The following is a 21,978-nucleotide window of genomic DNA, read 5'->3' on the forward strand; positions in this document are numbered from 1 at the left end:
GGCACATATTGGTGGAAATATACAAAAATGCATTATATTATAGGAAATTACTTGCAAAGCAAAATTGCGTAAAAAACGTGTATATGATGAAAAGTTGGTAGTAAAAATTTGATAAATTTTCTGGAGGACTTTTTTCTGAAATGCAAACAGGTGCAGAAATGTGGAGAATTGAAATCAAAACTGGGAAAATATGAGAAATATGCTGTATTCAGACATTATTCTGTTTTCCTGATGGTTCCTTACCTGATAATTTCTATATTTTATGTAGAAACAGTGTCTGGAAATCTAGTGCTCATTTCTATGTTCATTATTCCCCAAAACAGATCATTTGCAAAACAATTAATTCAGAAAAATTTGGGCATTTTCCATTGCAATTTCACATGATTAAATTTGGCGTGGTCTTCCCGCCCTTTCAAATTTAGTGCAAAATGGTGATACACAAATCAGAAAGCTGCAGTTCCACAATGCAACAGGTACTGCAGTGTCAAAGGAATGTTACATTTCAGGACAGAAGTGCTGGCATTAAAACCAGTAAAACCAGCAAAAGAATCCTCACATCTGAATGCAGCCATAGAAACCAAAATTGACTGTTTTGTTCATCTCTACTTCCAGTATGGAAGAAAGCCTCACTCTTCCTTAAAAAAAGGGGGAGGGGGAGTATTGGTTTCTAATCCAATGATATGACAATATCCTGTAATAATACTGACATAAAAAAGCTTTGCACTATCAAGAGGATTTTAAAAATCTATTTCTACATATGCTTATGCCAGGAAACTAGTTAATCCTGAAAATAATCTCACTGACAATCAGGGAATTGAACTATCCCCCTGCCCACTTTGTTCAGTTCAGCTTTCGATTATTTAGAATTACTTGTTTCAGTTTTCTGGCTTGATTCCAATTCAGACGCTAACTGTTAGCGTTGTTTTTTTAAATGGTCTGGCAAGTGGTTCAGCTGCATTTTGAGCCATGCTGTAAGAACTTTAAATCAGAATATAACTGTTTTAAAATTAATATAAGCATAATTTGAGAAAATGCTTAAATTTTGCATGAACTATTACCACCCTCCTCCAGAACTCTGACAGTCATCTTTTGCCACCTAGGAGACAGAATTGTCTTCGACACCCAAGCAATCATTCCATAATGACTGGCATAGAAAGAATGGGAAACAACCTGACCAGGACCCTTATAATAATAATAATAATAATAATTTATTATTTGTACCCCGCCCATCTGACTGTGTTTCCCCAGCCACTCTGGGCATCTTCCAATAAAGATTAAAAATACATCAGAGTGTCACACGTTAAAACTTCCCTGAACAGGGCTGCCTTCAAATGTTTTCTAAATGTCAGGTAATGTCTTTGACATCTGATGGGAGGGCGTTCCACAGGGCGGGTGCCATTACCAAGAAGGCCCTCTGCCTGGTTCCCTGTAGCTTATTCACATTTGCATTTGGAGGAGGGGGGGCCAGTGGGGCCATGACCCCAGGCGCAAAATCTGGAGAGGGTACAACCAGGTATCCCCACACAGGCGCCGCTTCCGTGGGGATCCCCGCCCCACCACAGGCAGCAGAAAATGGAGGGAGGCACACAAGAGGTGATCCCAGCACAGCCCGGTGCTTCTATCTATGGGTGTCAGGAGATTCGCCCTTCACGGGCTGTGTTGGCTGGCTATGCAGGCAGCTCAACTTGGACCCGCTTGGCTCTGGTCGGGGTGTGTAGGCTCTGATGATGTCAGGCGCCGGCAACGTACGCTACTCAGCTGACATTTGCAATACATTTATGTGTGCTTTTCATGCACACAATGAAATCATGCAGCAATAGTCTTCTTAGATGTTACAAGACTTCTTTCTTTCTTTCTTTCTTTCTTTCTTTCTTTCTTTCTTTTGCTGCAGCAAATTAACACTGCCACTCACATGAACATGAAGTTTATTACGGTCGGAGACCAGCTTGTGAAACACAAATGGAACTACAGTCCCAATAGCAAAACAAACTTTTAAAACAATATACAGCAATGGATTTTAAGTTTAAAAATGTGGTAGGCATAAAAACTTTAAGATAGACAACCTTAGAGAAATGACCCAGAATCTCCCGTGGATCTGAGTTTGGGAATTTTCTTAACAAACTAGATTGCCACTCCTCCATAAAATACACTGCCACTCCTCTATAAAATATGATGTGTCGATGCATGCAGCGGGTTGCCTCTTCACTTCAATGGAGAGGAGAGCACCATTGCTGCCTCCAGCATTTTCCCAAAGGAAAATTTGAAGAGTACTTGGGGCTTTCTGCTCTGATAAAACATTTAGAAGAGTTGGAAGGGAAGCCCAAACTGTCCAAAATGATACGGGTGTGTGTGTGAGCATCCACACACTCGTGTCTGTTCCTCAGGTGAAATCCAGAGACAGGCCAACCAATATTTGAAGCCCATTCGGAGGTTCCTGCCAAGAAACTGGGGGGAATTGAGCAGCCTTTGATAGAGAAGCAACATCTCTGGTTGGTGGGAAATCATCCTTATAGATCAAAAAGTACTCTTTCAGTTTAAATAAAAGCTAGCATTGAGGGTGGGAAAATTATTTAGGTGGCCTAATCACTTTATGATCATCTACCAGTGCCAGATTACCAAACAGGCAGAGTAGGCACTGGCTTATAGGCCCCATGCGTTTTAGGGGCCCTGTGTCAACGGGTATATCAAAATAATACTGATTTGATCTTGAAAGAAATTTACAATCAAGGTTTCTTAGTTCAATGTTATCCCACTAGAGCTTTTGCACGAGGGTCTCCCTTTCCCCAAGATTTTGACTGCCTAGGGCCTCCACAGGGTTTAATCCAGTACTGTGGTCCACACCAACTTCTTTTCTCAGTGTGATTGTGATCTGTAGGTACATGACTAGGTGGGTAAACTTTACTGGAATGGTGCTGACAAAAGTTGGTGAATATCACAATCTGTATTTTCATGGCTCATAATACTCATGAGCTGGGCACTTTCTTCATTACAAGTTAGCCCTCTTACTCTGGAGCTCTTGCCCCATTCATAATTGATAACACAACATGTTTTTGGAGCTGATGACCCACTTCTGCACCTGCACAGTCAGCATTCAGGAGACCAGGCAGGTGAGATTGGCAGCCATAATACACACTCAGATCTTGCTTTAACCTCTTACTTGGTCTCTGTGAAAACTGCCCTCCCTTCTTGATAGCTGCATTCCAACTCATTTTAGATCACCCTCCCACATTGTGTATGTCTGTGTTTCCAATCTCAGTATATATATATATATTTATAATAAATGTTACTAGAATTTATAAAGAGAAATGCAAAACTTCAAATGTCTTTTTTATCCAATGTATATAAGATAAAATGTATATAATGTATATAAGATAAAAAACATGACGAAAAAGAATCCAATCTCAATATTTGAATCAACAAGCCCTACTGTCTGCCCCCACTGATACATATTTTTTTTAGTTCTCCCAGGAATCCAGTGTGGTCACAAATCAGCATCAGATTCCAATTCCACATTGGAAGGAGTGGGGAGTGGAAGATATGCCCCATTGGAATAGCCACCTTTTGCTGCCTGGCCTCTGTCAACATGTGAGGTTACTGAAGCCTCTTTTATATTCTGACAGCCATTCATATGAGCCAGAGCAGCAGGACTCATGATGCACTATGAACATGATGCACAATGCTGTTCTGGGGTGACATGTCACTGCCCTACAGTTTCCAAGCAGCGCTGAAAAACTGAATATTTCAAAACATTGCAAGCCTGCTTGTGTGTGAAAAACACACGAGATCCAACCTCGCTCCCTTCTTCATAATTAGTGGCGCAAATTTGATTTGAGTGGGTTCAATATATCACTAATAGGAGCTTGTTGTAGTCAGGCTGTTCATGAGGGGATGCCCACAAACCACAATTGTAGTTGCCCCCTTTCAGATTGCTGGCATGCTGGGAAGACGCTTCCCATGTGTAAGGACCTCAACCTAAAGTCCGTTCAGGGGGCTGCATGCATGAGTACACAGTCATGCAGAGAGAATAAGTGCTGGTGTTTGGCATGAACCAGCCTTTAATTATATAAAAGGGTAGCAAGTTGTGACTCGCCCTCTGTCTCTACGAAAGAAGTACAGATGATTTATTGGTGGGATATTTCCTTTTTCACAGCTAGATATTGAGGTTGTCACGCACCGAAAAACCCACTGATGTAGATGGGAATGTTTCTGTTGGCTGAGAAGAGTCTATGAGGGCTTTAGTGCTTTTGTAGGAATCCACTTCTTGAAATGGGGTGGGGGATGAAATCCCCATTATGTTCTGCAATTAATGATGCCGGGGGAGGGATACATTATTATTTTCTTTCACATGCAGTTAATCGAACCTTAAGTTGAGAGGCCTTCAGTTGAAAATAGGGTAAGGGAGGGAAATACATTATAAGAAAATGTCAAGCTTCCTGATATCAGATTTGTTTGCATAGATTATTATTTTTGTTTAAGGACGAAGACGAATGTAGAAAACATTGCAAAAGTGCACTTTAAACAAAATCAATGCATTATGTTTTTCAGGATCAATTTTTTGGTAATGCACTGCTGACAGTACCTGTTTTACGATGGTTGTGTTAAATTCTTCACCAGCACTGCGTCATTATATTCTGCGGCATCTCCATAATTGTCCCATCTGCTTGCATTGCTCTCTTGTAATATGCCTGTTTTCCTTTACCTCTCCCCTTTTAGCCTCAAGCAAGACTCTTAACCTCTTTTTTTCTTTTCTTTCTTCCTTTGCCTCTGCTTCAGAATCAGTAAAACATAACTACTAAATGGAAACTAACTTGCAGCGCACATAGAGAATGTATAAAGCACCTTTGTACTGAGTCAGGCCATTGGTTGGTCTGGATTGGCATTTTCTCCTCCAGCCTTTGCCAAGGTCTGCTTACCACCAGCTGGAGGGGAGCTGTGGTTGGGGTCTGGCATGGCCACGATGGTTCAAGACAGTCATCTGGCTTTGGTGCAGATAGGGGAGGCACCACTTTCTCCTCTACAGGCTCTGCTGCCTGCTGGGAATTGTCCACAATTGCAGCCAATTGTGGGTGAGATAGGGGGTGCAGTTTGGGGAGTGGACCAGAGGGAAAATATTTTCCTTCTGGTCTGCTCCCTGGTTATAAAAACCAGGTGCACCCAGGTCTCAGCCTTTGCTACTGAAGTGTAGGTGGGTAGGTGGGTTCACACAAGGCAAGACACAGTGATAACAATGTGAACTTTTATTGAACTAACAGAACTGGACAACAGGGGCAAAGCAACTGCTTATATACATTTCTGAAGGCCTGGGCCACTCCCACTCTCAACGTGATTGGTTGTCTAAATTTCCAAGCTACGAATCATGACTCGGAGTTTAAGGGCCAATGGCAGAGGCTCAAATTCTGAAAAGTTCTGTGATTGGATACGATGTATCGAATCAGAACACAGGGGCTCAGAATCCTTAGTCCAGACTCTGGCTCAGGTAAACACAGACCACTGAATACATAACAGCTACCCTTTATGTTCTAAGGACTGCTGGAGAGTAAGCAGGCAGGCCCTGTGTAAAACCTGGCTATGGAAGTCTTTGGTTGCCGAATCAGGGCCAGGGAGGAATTTGCTTTCAGGTGAATTGGAGTCGTCTGGGGTTTTTCCCATCCTTCACAGCAATTGTTACAACTTCATGGTGGATTAAGGCATTTGATCAGTCTAGTTGGACAGGGGTGGTGGTATTGGGCCCACCTCCCACTCTAAGGAATAAAGGTATCCCTTCAAAGGGATCCATGGGGAGGGGCTTCTGTCTGGATACCCAGACAGGGGCTGATAGGCAATAGCACTCCCAAAATTGTGGTCTTGGAGGTGACACCCTGATTTGATGTAAGCCATAGGGTGATCCTTAACCTTGGTTAACCCTGCCAAATGATCAATGAGCAGCAGGTTGGTTGATTCAGATTACCAACATAAAGTGCACACAGGGGAGTGGACCTAGATGGGCCACTCCCCTGATTCATCAGGCTCTACTTAGGTTCTGATACTGTCTTGTAGCTTCTAGAGGACCACACATTCCCAAGTCCTGACCTTGGGACTATCTGGGCAAGTAAGACCTAAAGGGTTATTTCACATGTGATGTAGTACATGCACTGGAGTTGGAGATGGAGCAAGTGCTGGTTGTCTTGACAAGAGCCATGTTGCATGCATACTTGAATTATTTAAGACTTTGTACATTAAAACCAGTGCCTAAACATTATGCAGAAGCGTAGGAGAAACGTTTCAGTACTGGTGTTGTGCCCTTCAGACACATCGGGATAAGGCATTGGAAAGTACTCTGAATTCCCAAGAGAGCTAAAGTGCTTCAGAAAAAGCAGGGAAGCCCTTTAGGAATTAAACAAAGGTTATCTGTATTGACATATGTTGTAGAACATGATCTCCTGATTAATGTGGACCATCACAAGTCATTGGAAGACCTGCACTGCATTAATTATTACATCAGCATGCTGAATTTGCTCAGAGGAAAACGCTTGAATTTAGTGGACCTAAGTTAAATGTGCAAATACATAATTTCAGTGGGTCAACTCAGAGTAGGGACTAGCATTCCATGCAACCCTTAATTCTCATTGGAGCATAGCAATAGACTTATCGAACATCTTTTTGTCCCAGAGTTGCTCATGAACATCAAGCTTAAAAAAAAAATCATCACACAGCAAGGTGTCTTGTTTGCTTATTTAAGGAACAGACCTTTAATGTGCATTAACATGCATTTCAGCTCACAACAATAGAGCTGAAAATAAGAATATAGCCAATGTCCTTTCAAGTCAAAAATGGTGCTGAAACAGCAGCAGGTGAGGTGAGGCATGGCAAAAAAACAGGTGTGAAAAGGATCTTGAAAGAGAGGAAGGTAGGACTTTTTTTGATGGACCTTTTTGCACCCTTTCAAATGTCACTTTTCACACTGACAGCTGAACTTCGCAAACGTGTGGTGCAGCAATAGTAGAAACCAGGTAACAGGAAGAATGGGTAGGGAAAGTATCAGGACAGGGCTGAAAATCTAATAATATTTTTAAACATATCAGTCCAATCTCTTCTTTTATTTACTTGGAGTATTTGTAGCCTTCTCAATAACCAGAAACATATTTGTCATAAACATTCTGATTTACAAATACTTTTTTTTGGGGGGGGGGGCTGTAATCACACTGTAAGTCTTCAATTACATTCCCAGTAGTTCATTTCAGTAACTCATTTTGTCTGGCTTATTTCTTGACTTAGTCATCCATAGTAAAGGAATGTCTTGAACACAGTGGGAGTATTTTGCTTGGTTGCTGTGTTTTGGTGGGGGGGGGGTCATGTTTGTTTTTAACTTGGAGGAAGGGTTGCATTTAGGGGAGCGGGGGAAGCAGTCACAAAACAGAAGAAAGACTGAAGCAAATGTTAATGTCATCAACTTACTTCAGGAGCAACCCTATGAATAAGCAGCTACATAAAGGAAACTGCTGTAAGTTAAGCTGACACAAAAATACACCAGATCCATACTCCATTCAGCAGTGGGGCTGTTGTTTTGTCAGTCTTGGAAGAATGAAAGCAAGCCTTCAAAATAGTAATATTTGGCTAGTTGCCATGTCATGTGACCTAGCTAAATGGGCATATGGTCCAGCCTAAAGCCACCCTCTCTGGCCCTGACTCTGCCGCCCCCTATTTTTGGGTCTTACACCAGCTTTGGCTGAGCCCCGGCAGAGTTAAAATGAGTAACGTACACCAGAGTATCTTCCACTGAGCTGGAATTTGGAAATAATGCCAAATGAGCCTGCATGAGCCAGGAATCAGCCGGCTGAGCTGGAGGTCCACTTTATCCAAAGCTTCTAATCCCAGTGGGACTTGCCAGAAAGGAATTTGCCTGTAAATAAATTGGCTGGTCTGGGGTTTTTGCCTTCCTCATAGCATAGCAAAACATCACAACTTTGGGCCATTAAGGCATCCTAGTTTTCAGTCTTTGGGTGAAGTGGTGCATCACCCAATTATTGAACCAGCAGCATAATCAGGGTACTCTCTTTGAAGGGTCTCAGTGGAAGTCTCTGTCCAAAAACTAACTGTGAGGCAGATGGGCTATAGAGCTTCTAGCAGCAGTTTTCGACAGCCACCTCAGTAGATCAGGGGCTTGGGGAGGCCATAATCCTTGGCATCACTGTGGAAATGTTTCAGTCCTATGCCAGGAGGCTGGAACAGATATACACCCAATGCCTGAGCCAAAATTCCACCTACACCTGCAGTCAGGTTGTAGCCATTTTTAATCCAAACCATTGTTTGTTTGAGCTTGCTCTATCAAACCTCACTCTGGTCACTTATGAGGTGGGTGGCACCATGACTGGGACCTCAACTACCTTTTTTTGTTTTTGTTTTTTTAAGAGATGATTTTCTTTTTTTAAAAAAAAATAATATTTATTAATAATTTCAAAATTACAGAAAAGAAAGAAAAAAGTTAAAAACAACACTATAATACATAAAAAAGAATAAAAAATCAAAACATAAAAACCAATGCAACAATACAGCAAAAAGATGAAAAAAAGAAAGAAAAAAAGGACACAAATCCCATATTACATATCTTTAACTTTCATTTGCTTGTTTCATTGACCTACTCACACCTCCCATTTTGTATTCTAGTTTGATTAGTTATTTCAGCAAATTCTTTCCATCTTTCTCAATTTTTATTAAATAATTTATCTTAACAATTTAACCTACTAATTACCTCAACAAATCCTTTCCATCTTTTCCCCATATTCTGTTATTCAAATTACCTTAATTTATTTAACCTTATCTTACCAAAAAATACTTTAGAGCTTAAAGCTTAATGCTTGATTATACATTAACTACCTTTTTTTTTTGGCCCAAGAACCACACTGCCTCAGCAGAAACCTGTTGGGAGTCACATGTCAGTGGTGGGTGTGGACAAATCCCAGAGTGGGTGGAGCTGCAGCTGTTTTCTCAATCTTCCGCCTTTTCCAACCTCCCATAATAGCAATGTCATGCATAGCACACAATCACATGCAACTTTAACCAAACAGAGCCTTCTTCATATTAGTGTTATTTTTATGGATTCTCTGCAGTGCCCAGTACTTGTTCTAAAGCAGGGGGCTACAAAGCACTTCCGGAAATGGACAAGCAGTTCTGCGCTATACAGGGATCCCCCTGTACTGTAACAGGCTGTAGCTTTCAGAAAAGTTTTGGGCTCACCTAATAGCCGCTAATGTTACTCAGAAGAAGACCCATTTGGTCACATCTAAGCCATCTGATCCTGATTCTACTAGAGTCTGTGCAGAATGAATTCATTCCCTGCCACCCATCACCCGCAGCAACACCACCGCCAGTGTCACTGAGAAAAAATGGTATGGAGGCTGGCAGACACTTAATAGACTTGGTGGGTCAATTCTGGCTCAGAAGCCAACGGTTCACCAATCATTTATATGTATGACATTGCTGTTATTGTTTATGCTCTAGAATTTGTTTCTTGCCTATTTTATGCATATGCTCTAATTGTTGTTACGGTCAGGATCTCTTCTTTATTTTGCACATGCATAATTCTACTAATTTAACTGTTACTGCTATTTATTGCTCATTTGGTGAATTTTTTACACTGCTATAGTGAATTGTATTTTATCTTTTCAATTGTTCCATGGTCTTTTATGTAAACTTATTGAGAGGGCTTTTATTGCATAGAGGGGTGGTGTAAAAAATGGCTAAGTAAAACAAACATGGGGACTTTTTAATGGCAACTGGTACCAAAACAAAAGGAACTTCTTTTTTAAGCCAAGCTATACTTCCCACCCGTTAATTGGCAACCCTAGGAGCTTCACTGGCAATAGGATGGGTAGGCAACTTGATATTCAGTGACTTGAAGGCTGCAATTCCTCCACCTACTCTAAAGCATTAAATTTAAAAGTTTAAAGTTTAACTACAATTTAGGGAAGGTAATAGAATTATATCTCCTGTCCCCAACCTGCCCTTAAGAGTCAACATGCAGCAATTCCCATTACCCACTGAGTCCACCCCAAATTTTGTGGTGCTGGATTTCCATGTTGCCTGAATCAGGATATCTACCCTGCATCTCTGTGTTGTTGTTATTGTTTAGTTGCTTAGTCATGTCCGACTCTTCATGACCCCATGGACCAGAGCACGCCAGGCACTCCTGCCTTCCATTGCCTCCTGCAGTTTGGTCAAACTCATGCTGGTAGCTTCAAGAACACCGTCCAACCAGCTTGTCCTCTGTCGTCCCCTTCTCCTTGTGCCCTCCATCTTTCCCAACATCAGGGTCTTTTCCAGGGAGTCTTCTCTTCTCATGAGGTGGCCAAAGTATTGGAGCCTCAGCTTCACGATCTGTCCTTCCAGTGAGCACTCAGGGCTGATTTCCTTCAGAATTGATAGATTTGATCTTCTTGCAGTCCATGGGACTCTCAAAAGTTTCTTCCAGCACCATAATTCAAAAGCATCAATTCTTCGGCAATCATCCTTCTTTATGGTCCAGCTCTCACTTCCATACATCACTATTGGGAAAACCATAGCTTTAACTATACGGACCTTTGTCGGCAAGGTGATGTCTCTGCTTTTTAAGATGCTGTCTAGGTTTGTCATTTCTTTTCTCCCAAGAAGCAGGCGTCTTTTAATTTCATGACTGCTGTCACCATCTGCGGTGATCATGGAGCCCAAGAAAGTAAAATCTCTCACTGCCTCCATTTCATCCCCTTCCATTTGCCAGGAGGTGATGGGACCAGTGGCAATGTACTGTGCTGTGGCAATGGCTAAAAGTCACCTTGAGGTTGAAATTTGATCAAATACAATTCTCAGTAATGTGATTCTACTAGAACTGACAATCCACGCATGTGTTGAAAGATGTGTGGAGAATTCCCTGTTTGTGGAATGCTATTCCCAGGAAGACTACTGTATTTTTATGTTGTGAATAGTCCTGTGATCCTCAAATGAAGGGAAGAAGAAGAAGAAGAAGAAGAAGAAGAAGAAGAAGAATAATTATTCCTCCTTGTGCAGAAGAGTCTTATGTGTGTCTATTGGCACACAGATAGGGCTGTGCATCATGCATGCGGCTAGCATGAGTCGTGCATTATACACCATTGCTGGGATGAGTGAAGTGGTCATGAGTACTCCACAAACTTGTGTGCTTTCATTATATGGAGGCTGGCCCCACAAACCTTGGTCTGCCCTCAACCAGCCCCCACCTATGAGTCCAAGGGAAGGTGTGGCATTGCATGTCGGAATCCTCCTCCTTCATCTTCAGGAGGGAGGAGCGTGGACTCCACCTGTCCTTGACTCTAGCTCCCCTTACTGTTGGTCCCCTCCTTTTGCCTCACTTGTCCCATTGGCCATCAACCAGCAATGCTATGAGGAAGTTCAGACGACAGCCGCAGATACAAGTAATGTGATTGGCATGGATCCTCTGAGACACTGTACACATGATGGAGACTTCAGTGACACCTGTCACATCACGGTCACTGTCATCTCATACACTGAAGCAACATGCAATGCTATAAGTAAATAATTGCAATGGTCACTGGGAAAATAAATCATTTGCTAGTTATGGATGTGTGGCAGGATTACTTTCCTAAACTTAAGCACATGCTTAATTTTCTTTTATACTAGTTAAGTGAGTCGTCTTCTTCTTCTTCAATTAAGTTTGTATACTGCTCTTCATCTGAAGATCACAAGGCAGTTCACAATATAAAATTACAAAACAAGCACGCAAATACATAACAAACCAAACCAAAGGAAAAAAAAACCTCTCCCACAAACACATTTAAAAGGCCATAGGATGTTAATCAGGCATGTCTTCTTCTTCTTCTTCTTCTTCTTCTTCTTCTTCTTCTTCACCACCCTTCATCTAAAGATCAAAGTTTGGTTTATGGTTACATTGAAAGTGTTTAACTTTGGCTGGCTCACTTACTTGCTGATTTTTCACTAGATGAAATTTGGATGGAACAGTTATGGTTTAAAAGTCAATCCTGCATTTTCTATAAAAAAACTTTTTTGTGCCCTTTAATGGTACCCAAAAATCTGCCACCAAAGGTGAGCTAGCTCACCGTACCGAATTCCAGGGTCACCACTGAAGGTTTTCACAAAATCCATTGCATGTACTCTGCAAACTAGGAGTCTTCCTACAATATTAACTGTCTCTGAAACACTCTATTTCCCCCTATTTTGTCCAATCCTCTTTTAAAGCCACCCAAGTTGGTGACCGTCACTGCCTCCTATGGGAGCAAATACAATAGTTTAATTTTGTGCTGCATAGTTTACTTGGAAGTTACTTAATTCCCCCCCCCCCAACTGTGGCAACTAGCATAGTACTTTGTGGCTCTGGCAGCTAGAAACAGACGTTTAAAGGAAAGAAAGGAACTCGTGGAAATGTAAGTTGGAACAAACCATGCTCTGGCCAGACATGCAACCTAGTCCACGCGTCTGTGTTCCAATATCAGTACAATTTGTTGAAATCAGACTGGAAAGATTCACTCCAGATTGTGGAATGAAATGAAATCCTCTCTCATCCCTAGTACAAATAAATAATCTAATTAATTGATGTTTTAAATACTTATTATTTAACTGATTCATTGACACCCTCCCCATTTTAAAAAATGATCGGTCAAATGTCAACTACAGGAGGGGTTTTGGTGGCAGTGGGACTTGTTTTGAAGCATTTCAGTGAATTTGACTGCTCATTCCTGTTGCTCTCTGCCAACTTGATAACCCTGTTTTTTGAAAGGAGCATTTCTCTTCTGGAAAAATAACTTTGCATGCTTAATGGCTTACTCCCGCTGACAAATGTGCCAGGCGGAACCTGCCTCCCTCCCACCCAACAATAGTTAATTGCCATCTGGGAGATTTGCCCACCGGAATCACTTTCATTTCTGTTCGGCTGGAACCTGAGTGTCCGTCTCTGTGCTTATATAGGAGAGCATGTGAAGTCGCCTCAGCGTTGCATACTGTGAGCATCCCATAATGAAATAGGCTTCATCCGTCGGCTCAATTAATCAGCCATAACCTGTTCGGAAGGCTGATGCACCTTGGAAAAGGCAGTGTTGCAGGAATGTGTTTTGCTTTTTGAAATCATTAGAGGGTTTTGCACAGTGCAGAGCCCACCTTGCAAATTACAACCTCAGCTGCAACAGCAGATCTATTAATCTGGAAGAGATGACATTCCCAAGTGGCCTCGGTGCCTTTCGCGACTCCCCGGCAACCCAACTATCCTCCCGGTGCTTTCTCCACATGTAAGGAGTGTGCTGTGTGTTAATCAGGTCAACGATCATCCCACGGCTCGAGGGAGATGACAGAAACCTATCGTAGCTGCCACAAGATCTTTCAGACCTGAGCACGTTTTGTCAAACATCCCCCTTTTAAGCAATGGAGCTTCTGTACTCTTTCACTTACTCGGCTCCCTCCCGAGGATTCCAGCTTATCTTTCCTTCTCTCTCCTTTTTCTAGACAGTGAGGAGTTCAACGTCAACAGCAAAAGACAGCCTAGGATGCATCTCTACCTGGAGGGTGCTGATTGAAAACTTAAAGATTGTCCTCCAAATAACTGCTGATTTTGAGCCAGTGCTTCCTCCTGTTAGCTTTGTCAAAAGCGAGGGTTTTCAATTAAGGTAAGTGCTGCGTTATCTGGTTGACTGCATCACTCTGAATTTTCTGCATTGAAAGTTCTAAATGAGTAAACTGACATTCTGCACTGCAGCAGCTCAGCTTGTTGTGTCAGGAAGGGGGAAAGGGGGAGGAATACAGGGGTTTAGTTTAGAGAGAAAGCATCCCAGAATAGAACTATTGTCTCTGGAGAACCTATGGTGATTTTGTTTTGTTTCTTACCTGTACCTGCAAAAGTGCAAACTCTTACAGGAGATATTTGATGACACTGGCAATTTTAGTAATCCCATGGAACTGATTTGATACATAGATATATATGTCTGTGTACAGGCACATGAATATGACATGTAAAAGACACCTTATCTTTTCAAATGTTGATTAGACAGCATCACTAGCCCAATAAAGATCTCATGGTTTCAGAGTCTTGCAACAGAGGCAGGCAGAGGGGATTCAAATGCATGCCGGGGCTGGCTGTTTGTTCAGTGTTCTGGGTTGCAAATGAAGAATATATGAGTTATATTCAAGGCATCTAGAAGTAGATACGAATTTTAGGTTTAAACATGCAGCATCTTCCCTAATATTCCCCCCACCCCTTGCAAGATTAGCAGCTGAATTGCATTGGAGGTAGAGGGTGGAAATTGCTTCTGATGCGGTCGGGAAATGAAATCTATAGTTGTCAGCACTAATAAAGTGTGACATGAATAGTCATTTTGATTAAAAGGTCGGGAAGAGATAGAACAAAGCAAGCACGGTGGTGTGTTAAGAAAGAGAACTCTGCTGACAGTCGAGATGTTTTATTTGAGAAGGGGGCCAGGCAGGTGAAAGCACCATGTCCTGGAAGATTAACAATCTTTTTAAGTAAAAGTCTTCAGACGCACACATCTGAGGCTGCTGCTGGGCAGCCAGCCGAATTGTGGCTGCAACAATGGCAAATTCAGAGATGTGTTCATCCCATTCTGGTTTGAACTAAAAGCTAAGAGATTTGTGGACTGGGGAAGTGGCAAAATGTTTTAAAGTTTGCCTAAACGTGAGAGTGCCTATGGCATAGTCACCTTTCTGGTGCCTTTAAAACTCAGTTTTTGTTAGAAAACATCAGAGTGTGCCATACAACAAAAGAAAATGTTTGGTAAAGTCAGTGCAAAGATAGCTCATGTAACATAAGTAATGGCATTTTGTCTGCTAGTGAATTTTCAAAGTTGGCTAAAACCATTAACTATTTGCATGGAACCAAAAATGCTAACATTTATGTAGTGCGTATCAGGTCTTCAGAATGTTTCACATATTACTTTAGTCATCTTTACAGCGGTCCTCTAAAACATACCTGCATATTAGCATATTGTGGACAGACATTCAAGTAAGGAAGGGTTTGAGGCAAAATATGCTTGTTTAAAGCACATCAAACACACGAACACCCAAAGAATCCTGGGAACTGTAGTTTATCCTTCATTGAGCTATTGTTCCCAGCATCCTTAATAAAGTACAGGATTTTTGGTGTGAAGGAAGGGAAAGGTGTTTTACATGTATGGTACACACACATCCCAAGATAACCTTATGAGTTTGTCGTGCTATTTAAACAGTACTTCCTGGCTCATAGCTTAAACTTTTAGTCATTATAAAGCACAGATAGTCTACATTTCACATACGATACAATATTATTGCATAAGGCACACATATTCTTAATGAACGTATTTCATATGTATTAAATTCATGTGTATCTTTTTTTCTTTAGGAACTCTTTTTTATTTTTTAAGAATTTTTTTGAGAGAAGTTGGAACCTGAAGTATAGTTATTTCCCATCCACCCCCTACCATCTTGTATGGAACATGCTTTGTGCATAGTTTTTACTTGATCTGCTCTTAAGCACAGTTGCAGAACTGCATTGGAAAATGCCATATGAATGCACTGTCCATCTGCCATACTGGGGCACGGTAATGGCATGACAACAGGACAGAGAGATTGTGGGGAAATATGTAGAATGACTGGTGTGTATCCACAATCCAGCTGAAGTTGCAAAGGGACCAAAGAAAGTTGCTCAGACTATTTGTCCAACAAGCCCAGTAGGGTCTTCTGTGATTGGTAGCGGCTCTCCAGGGTTTTGAACAGAGTTATTTTCACATCACCTGCCACCTGATCATTTTACATGGAGATGCCAGGGATTGTGCCTGGAACGTTGTTCATACAAGGCATCTCCTCTACCAACAAACCACAGTTTTGTGGTTGGAGTCAAAGGGAGAAATGCAGTTAAAATGTACCATCAATTTCAGATTGAAATTGATGAGTCTTACAAGCACTTAATGAGGTTGGGATCATGCCCTGTGTGTGTGTGTGTGTGGATTCAGCCATACAAACCACTGATATAAAGCAGGCATAGGCAAACTCGGCCTTCCAGATGTTTTGGGACTACAACTCCCATCATCCCTGACCACTGGTCCTGTTCGCTAGGGATGATGGGAGTTGTAGTCCCAAAACATATGGAGGGCTGAGTTTGCCTATGCCTGGTATAAAGAATGATCCCCTATTTGATGAACCAGTGAGTAGCATGCTCAGTTCAGTTTTGTGTGGGGTGCAGTTTCTGCTCTGCCATAGATAGTCTAGGTGGCTTTGTGAGAAGCATCTCTGTTTGACCTCAGTCCTCTCTCTATCAGCTTATTTATTTATTTATTTATTAGTGTTTCCCATCCTCTGTCTTTTATCTAAATACTTAATGCCCTACAAACACTATTTTTAAAATATAAACTTTTCTTTTTTTTCTAATATTTTAAAATAACCCCACTTTTCCTGCCAGAATCCCCTTGTTATGGGTGGGAACTATTGGTTGAAGCTGTAAAAAGTTGGATGGTGAGGAACAATCCCAGGAGCCCAAAACAGTGTGTGGTGCCTCCAGACCCACCAGATGTATCTGAATTGTTCCTGTCGTTCCACTACCTTTCCTGCCCCTCACCTCCTTTGTTAAATAAATCCTACCTGTTGGGTCCCCCTCTATTCCATTAAGTTGCTCACCATTCTTCACACCATATTCCTTTCTACAACATGGGGCTGAAGGCACTGTATGCTATTTTGGGAGCCAGGCATTCTTCTTCATCATCCATCTTGCTACAATTGGAACCTATGCTCCACAGTTCACCCCACAATAAGAGATCACTAATGAAATAATGTTGCTGTTGGGTTTTTTTAGAAAGGAAAAGACAAAGGAGTGACAATTGAGCTCCTCCATTTTGTGGAAAGGCTTTGAAAATGGAAAGTGTTTCAACAAAAAGTCAATTAAAGGTGGGGTCTAGAAAGGCTGACACTATGGCCCTATGGTTGTCACCTTTTGGAAACGATGGGACACAGAGCACAACCTCCTCTGGTGATCTTTATGGGCAGGTACATGTGGGAGGAGGTGCAATCTCACATAGACATAGCCCTGGCTCTTTAAGAGCAAGGCTGGATAATCTTTTCCAGCCTGTGGGCCATGTTCCTAAGTTAATGTTGGCAGTGGGCAGGGCCACTGGAGTTGGGCCAGAACCAAAAGTGAGCTGAGCAATTGATGTAAACATTATCCTTCGTAACCAGCCATGTACAAACTGGTGGCTTTCACACCTCATTTCCCTACAGGAAAGCAAGAGGCATTCTCAAAGTGCAAGGACACATGCCAGTCAGACAAAAGCAATCCAGAAAGACCCTAAGCAGGGTGGATGAGTTGTGTAATGAGATTCTTGAGGGCTGAGAGGCTACATTTGGGCCTTGTTCCCCTGGTTTCCAATCTCTGTTTTAGAGCTTCGAAGGCAAAAACCAACTGCTTGGCTTGACCTTACACTGTGAGACAGTTCAATTAGGCTATCTTGTGAACTGCCCTGAGGTCTCGGGCAGGGGCGAACGAAGGCATCATGACACCTGGGGCGGGTGTCACTATGTACAGCGCATGTGCAGCGTTGCCACGTACGACACATGCACTGTACGTAGTGACGTTGCATGCGGCGTACGTAGTGACGACGCACATGCGCTGTACATAGTGGTTTGCCAGCGGCGCCACTCCAGTGCCGTACGGACGGTGCCAGGATCCCTCCATCACTGCTCCAGCCATGAACGGAGGATCCTCCACACGTGGTGGTGGCGACGCAATGGCTACTCTTGCCGCCATGAGCCCCCGCAGGGTGCCTTCTTGTCACCCCCCAGACATGGCACTCAAAGCGAACAGCCCCCCCCCCCGTTGCAACGCCACTGGTCTCGGGATGAAGGGTGATATATAAATTTAATAACTAAACTAAACTAGGGTGAGTGAAATTGACTTTCTGCCCTTATGAATAGTTGAAGCACAAAGTTCTGTGGTGGCTATAGTTTCCAAGTATTCTTCAAGAGTAGCCACACATGAAGTAGATTTCAAGAATCCAAATGGTAGGAATATGTGTATGTGTTGTTAGAAATTCAGCTCCGGCCCACCGAGCTGATACGGCTCATCTTGGCTTGAGCCCAGCAGAGTATACATCCAGTGTCCGCAACGAAAGGATGAGGCAGGTATGGCTACATTGCGAAAGCTTTATTCCTAAGCTATGCAGAGAGCATACAAATATACATCTTGTCTCTGTGAGAAGCAGAGAGCAACTCCAACAAAGAACGACAGAACAAAGGAAACAGGAAACCAGTGTACGTCACATCCCCTCTCCCTTTCCCGTGGGAATCCAACAGTATCTGAAATGTGGAATGAAAACATAGTCTTGTGACTACCAGCTGCTGCTCAGTGAGGGAAACATAAACCAACATGTGTGTGTCATGTAGATGGTTTGATGATTAAACAGTATAGAACTCCGATTAAATAAATGAAGATGCTGAAATGTAGGTGGCAGTGGCCAGATCATAGTAGCAGAACTGAGAAAATATTGGATTGGACTGAGTCTGGCATGAGCCAGGCTCAATTCCCTACTCAGTGATGAAGCTCATTGGGCGATCTTGGGCTAGTCACATCAATCAGCCTAGCCTAAGCTGGGTTGTTCTGTTGAAAAGGGCTCCCTTAGCTTGCAAAAAGATCAGGTTGAGCAGGTACCTGTATATTATAATATACAATATCATGATGATTGAGGATGAGCTACTGTGCTCTGGGTGCCTAAACATGTCACTAGCATATATCAACCCCATATAAATAATATTCAGGTATATCTGCCTTTCTTTCTCATCTCCAAAATAGCCACTCTTCCAAAGATGTATATACTTTGCTAAGGCAGCTTGAGTAAGCTAAATAGCTCCTGATTTAACGATCTGCACTGAATCAAGTTTCATAAATAAACAATGCACCTTCAACATAATTAGTATATATTAATATACATGAGTCGAAGCATTCCTTCCCCAAAAGTTAATCAAAAGAAAACACCCATTGGTATCTCTCCCCCTCCCCCCAACATCCCCACCTTTCTAGACTTCAAAAATGAATATATCCTTCCATGGGATGAATTGTAAGAATTCCCTCCATATTTGTGCAATTTCCACACGTTAACTATATTAAGTCTCTGATGTAATAGCTAATATCTCCTTAAACTTGCATGGGAGTTGCAGAATTAGGTGAATGTGAAACAGAACACTTGAGACTTCACACAATTTGGTTGGGTGAAAGAATCTGCAGTATAGCCTTGGGAATGAATCACCGTCCTCAACAATATTCACAGTATAAGAGCCTCTTTGCTCTTACTGGAAGATGATGATGATGATGATGATGATGCAGTGTGGAGCCAAAGTTGCTACTAGACATGCACCCCTCTGGTGAACATATAGCATTATGTTGAGCACAGTGGAGATATGTAGCTATGCATCTGCAGGAACCTTCCTCCCATTTTTGAGAGGATGGTGGAGGAAGGATTGCATAAGGTGGACTCTGTGTATGATTCCCACCACATTATATGCTGGCTGTTGTGCATGATTATGATTATGATTTATTAAATTTGTATACCTTCCAAAACTCGCAGGTCTTAGGGCAGTTCACAGAATAAAATCAGAATAATACGCCCACACGCTACACTGTGTCTCAGCCAAGTAACTGAATGAACTATGTCCAAAGCCTCAAATGTCAGTGCAAATTTCTGCCTTGTGCGAGACACAGTTGATTTAAAATCTATATTCCTGCAAATTCCTAGTGGGTAATCCTATGGCAAGATGCAGCAGCTCCCTGGCTCAGGAAGGCTCTGCTAGCATTAAATCCTGAACCCTGGCTCAGCCAAAGAAACATAATTTGCTCACCTCATCTCAGTCATGGCCAGTGCACATTCCCCAAAAGGGGCAGTCTAGAGATGTGACAGAGAGGAGAGGAAATAAGGGAGACCTGGTCTAAGCTCATTCACCTCAATCATGTGACCTGGCAACCCGGCACAGAATGCTATTATAAAAGGTTGTTAACACTCTGTAGGCTAAGGCAGAGCAACTCTGCTGCTGAATGAGGTTTGAATCTAGACCACAGCGCCACCCGCTCACTGGAGGGTTGTAGCACCATCATGGCTAGTAGCATCTGATAGCCTGTTTAGATATAGATAGATATATGCAGATGACACAACCTTAATGGCAGAAAGTGAGGAGGAATTAAAGAACCTTTTACTGAGGGTGAAAGAGGAGAGTTCAAAATATGGTCTGAAGCTCAACATCAAAAAAACGACGATCATGGCCACTGGTCCCATCACCTCCTGGCAAATAGAAGGGGAAGAAATGGAGGCAGTGAGAGATTTTACTTTCTTGGGCTTCATGACTGCAGATGGTGACAGCAGCCACGAAATTAAAAGACGCCTGCTTCTTGGGAGAAAAGCAATGACAAACCTAGACAGCATCTTAAAAAGCAGAGACATCACCTTGCCAACAAAGGTCCGTATAGTAAAAGCTGTGGTTTTCCCAGTAGTGATGTATGGAAGTGAGAGCTGGACCATAAAGAAGGCTGATTGCCGAAGAATTGATGCTTTTGAATTCTGGTGCTGGAGGAGACTCTTGAGAGTCCCATGGACTGCAAGAAGATCAAACCTATCCATTCTGAAGGAAATCAGCCCTGAGTGCTCACTGGAAGGACAGATCGTGAAGCTGAGGCTCCAATACTTTGGCCACCTCATAAGAAGAGAAGATTCCCTGGAAAAGACCCTGATATTGGGAAAGATTGAGGGCACAAGGAGAAGGGGACGACAGAGGACAAGCTGGTTGGACAGTGTTCTTGAAGCTACCAGCATGAGTTTGACCAAACTGCAGGAGGCAGTGGAAGACAGGAGTGCCTTGCGTGCTCTGGTCCATGGGGTCATGACGAGTCGGACACGACTAAACGACTAAGCAACAACAAGATAGCAAGATATAGATAGCAATAGGGTTACCAGATGTCCCCAGATTTGCAGATCTGTCCCCGGACAAATTCCGTGCCCGGAATGTCCCCAGATTTGCAAATCTGTCCCCAGGAAATGTGGCAGCAGCAGCCTCAGCAGCCCGGAGCCAGCCTGGTAGCGCAGTTGGATCTTTCTGGCTTCAGGAGCTGCTTGCTGCTGTGGCGCCCACCATTTTTCCTCTGCAGAAGTCCCCATATGATGTATCTTGTGTGCAACACATCATATGTGGACTTCTGGAGAGGAAAATGGTGGGCGCCACGGCAGCGAGCAGCTCCTGAAGCCAACCAGAGCCAACTGCGCTACCAGGCTGGCTCTGGGCTGCTGACTGCCACTGCCAAAGGGGAACTGGGGACGTCCAGTGGTACAGATCTCGTGCCCCCTTCCCCCTTTGCTTTGACTGATCGGGGGAGGCTTAGGAGTCACGGGCGGGTGGCCGTTGCCCATTTTTTTTAAAAAAACACTGCTCATTTATGTTTCACAGGGTGCGAAAGAAGGGCTTTGCACCTTTATACAATATGCATGTGTGCTTGGGCCCAGGGTCTTTTGCCTCACCATCCCCACTACTCCCTGTTGCTACTCAGCTTAAAAAGGGAGGGGGAGTGTCCCCGGATTCATTGAAAAAAATCTGGCGATAGATAGCAATCTAGATAAAGATAGCAAGAGTGTGCTGCTGCTATGAGAGAAATGAGACAAAAAGAGTCTTTAAATCACGGAAGCCTAGAGACTTGGATAGTGTTCCTTTTTTCTTTTGCACTACAACACAGGAAGACACACCTTTCGGGCTTCTATAGCCTTGGCAGCTATAAAACTCACAAAAGTTGCCAACTTCACAGAAAAAATGTTGTCTCCTTTTCTGCCATCATTTTTCAGAGAAGACAACTTATCAGGCTTAAGTGTTTAATGGCAAAAATAGGGCTGGGATAACTTTTACACTAAGTAAACCTTAGAGTAGGGACCTAATTTCCCTAAGGCCTTTGCTGTAGTCTAATTGCCAGATTTCCTTTTCCCTTTAGGCTCTTTATAAAAGTTCATAACTTGGAAC

General features: G+C 42.7%; 2 protein-coding genes across 5 annotated transcripts in view; one reads left to right on the plus strand and one right to left on the minus strand.

Moving 5' to 3' along the window:
* CDH12 (cadherin 12) overlaps window positions 1-21,978 on the plus strand; it is a 721,954-nt gene that overhangs the window by 436,883 nt on the left and 263,093 nt on the right. For 2 of the 4 annotated variants that reach the window (XM_081014754.1, XM_081014753.1), the window contains one exon: window positions 13,462-13,622. The gene's annotated coding sequence lies outside the window, so the exon portion shown is untranslated. Of the gene's footprint in view, window positions 1-12,887; window positions 12,965-13,044; window positions 13,248-13,461; window positions 13,623-21,978 lie in introns of those variants that run through there. The other 2 variants (XM_081014756.1, XM_081014755.1) reach the window with 2 other exon arrangements.
* LOC308481973 (tigger transposable element-derived protein 1-like) overlaps window positions 1-21,978 on the minus strand; it is a 449,404-nt gene that overhangs the window by 415,093 nt on the left and 12,333 nt on the right. The window lies entirely within an intron of this gene.

Source organism: Podarcis pityusensis (genome assembly GCF_964106645.2).
Source record: "Podarcis pityusensis genome assembly, chromosome: 7".
NCBI classification, from domain to species: domain Eukaryota; kingdom Metazoa; phylum Chordata; class Lepidosauria; order Squamata; family Lacertidae; genus Podarcis; species Podarcis pityusensis.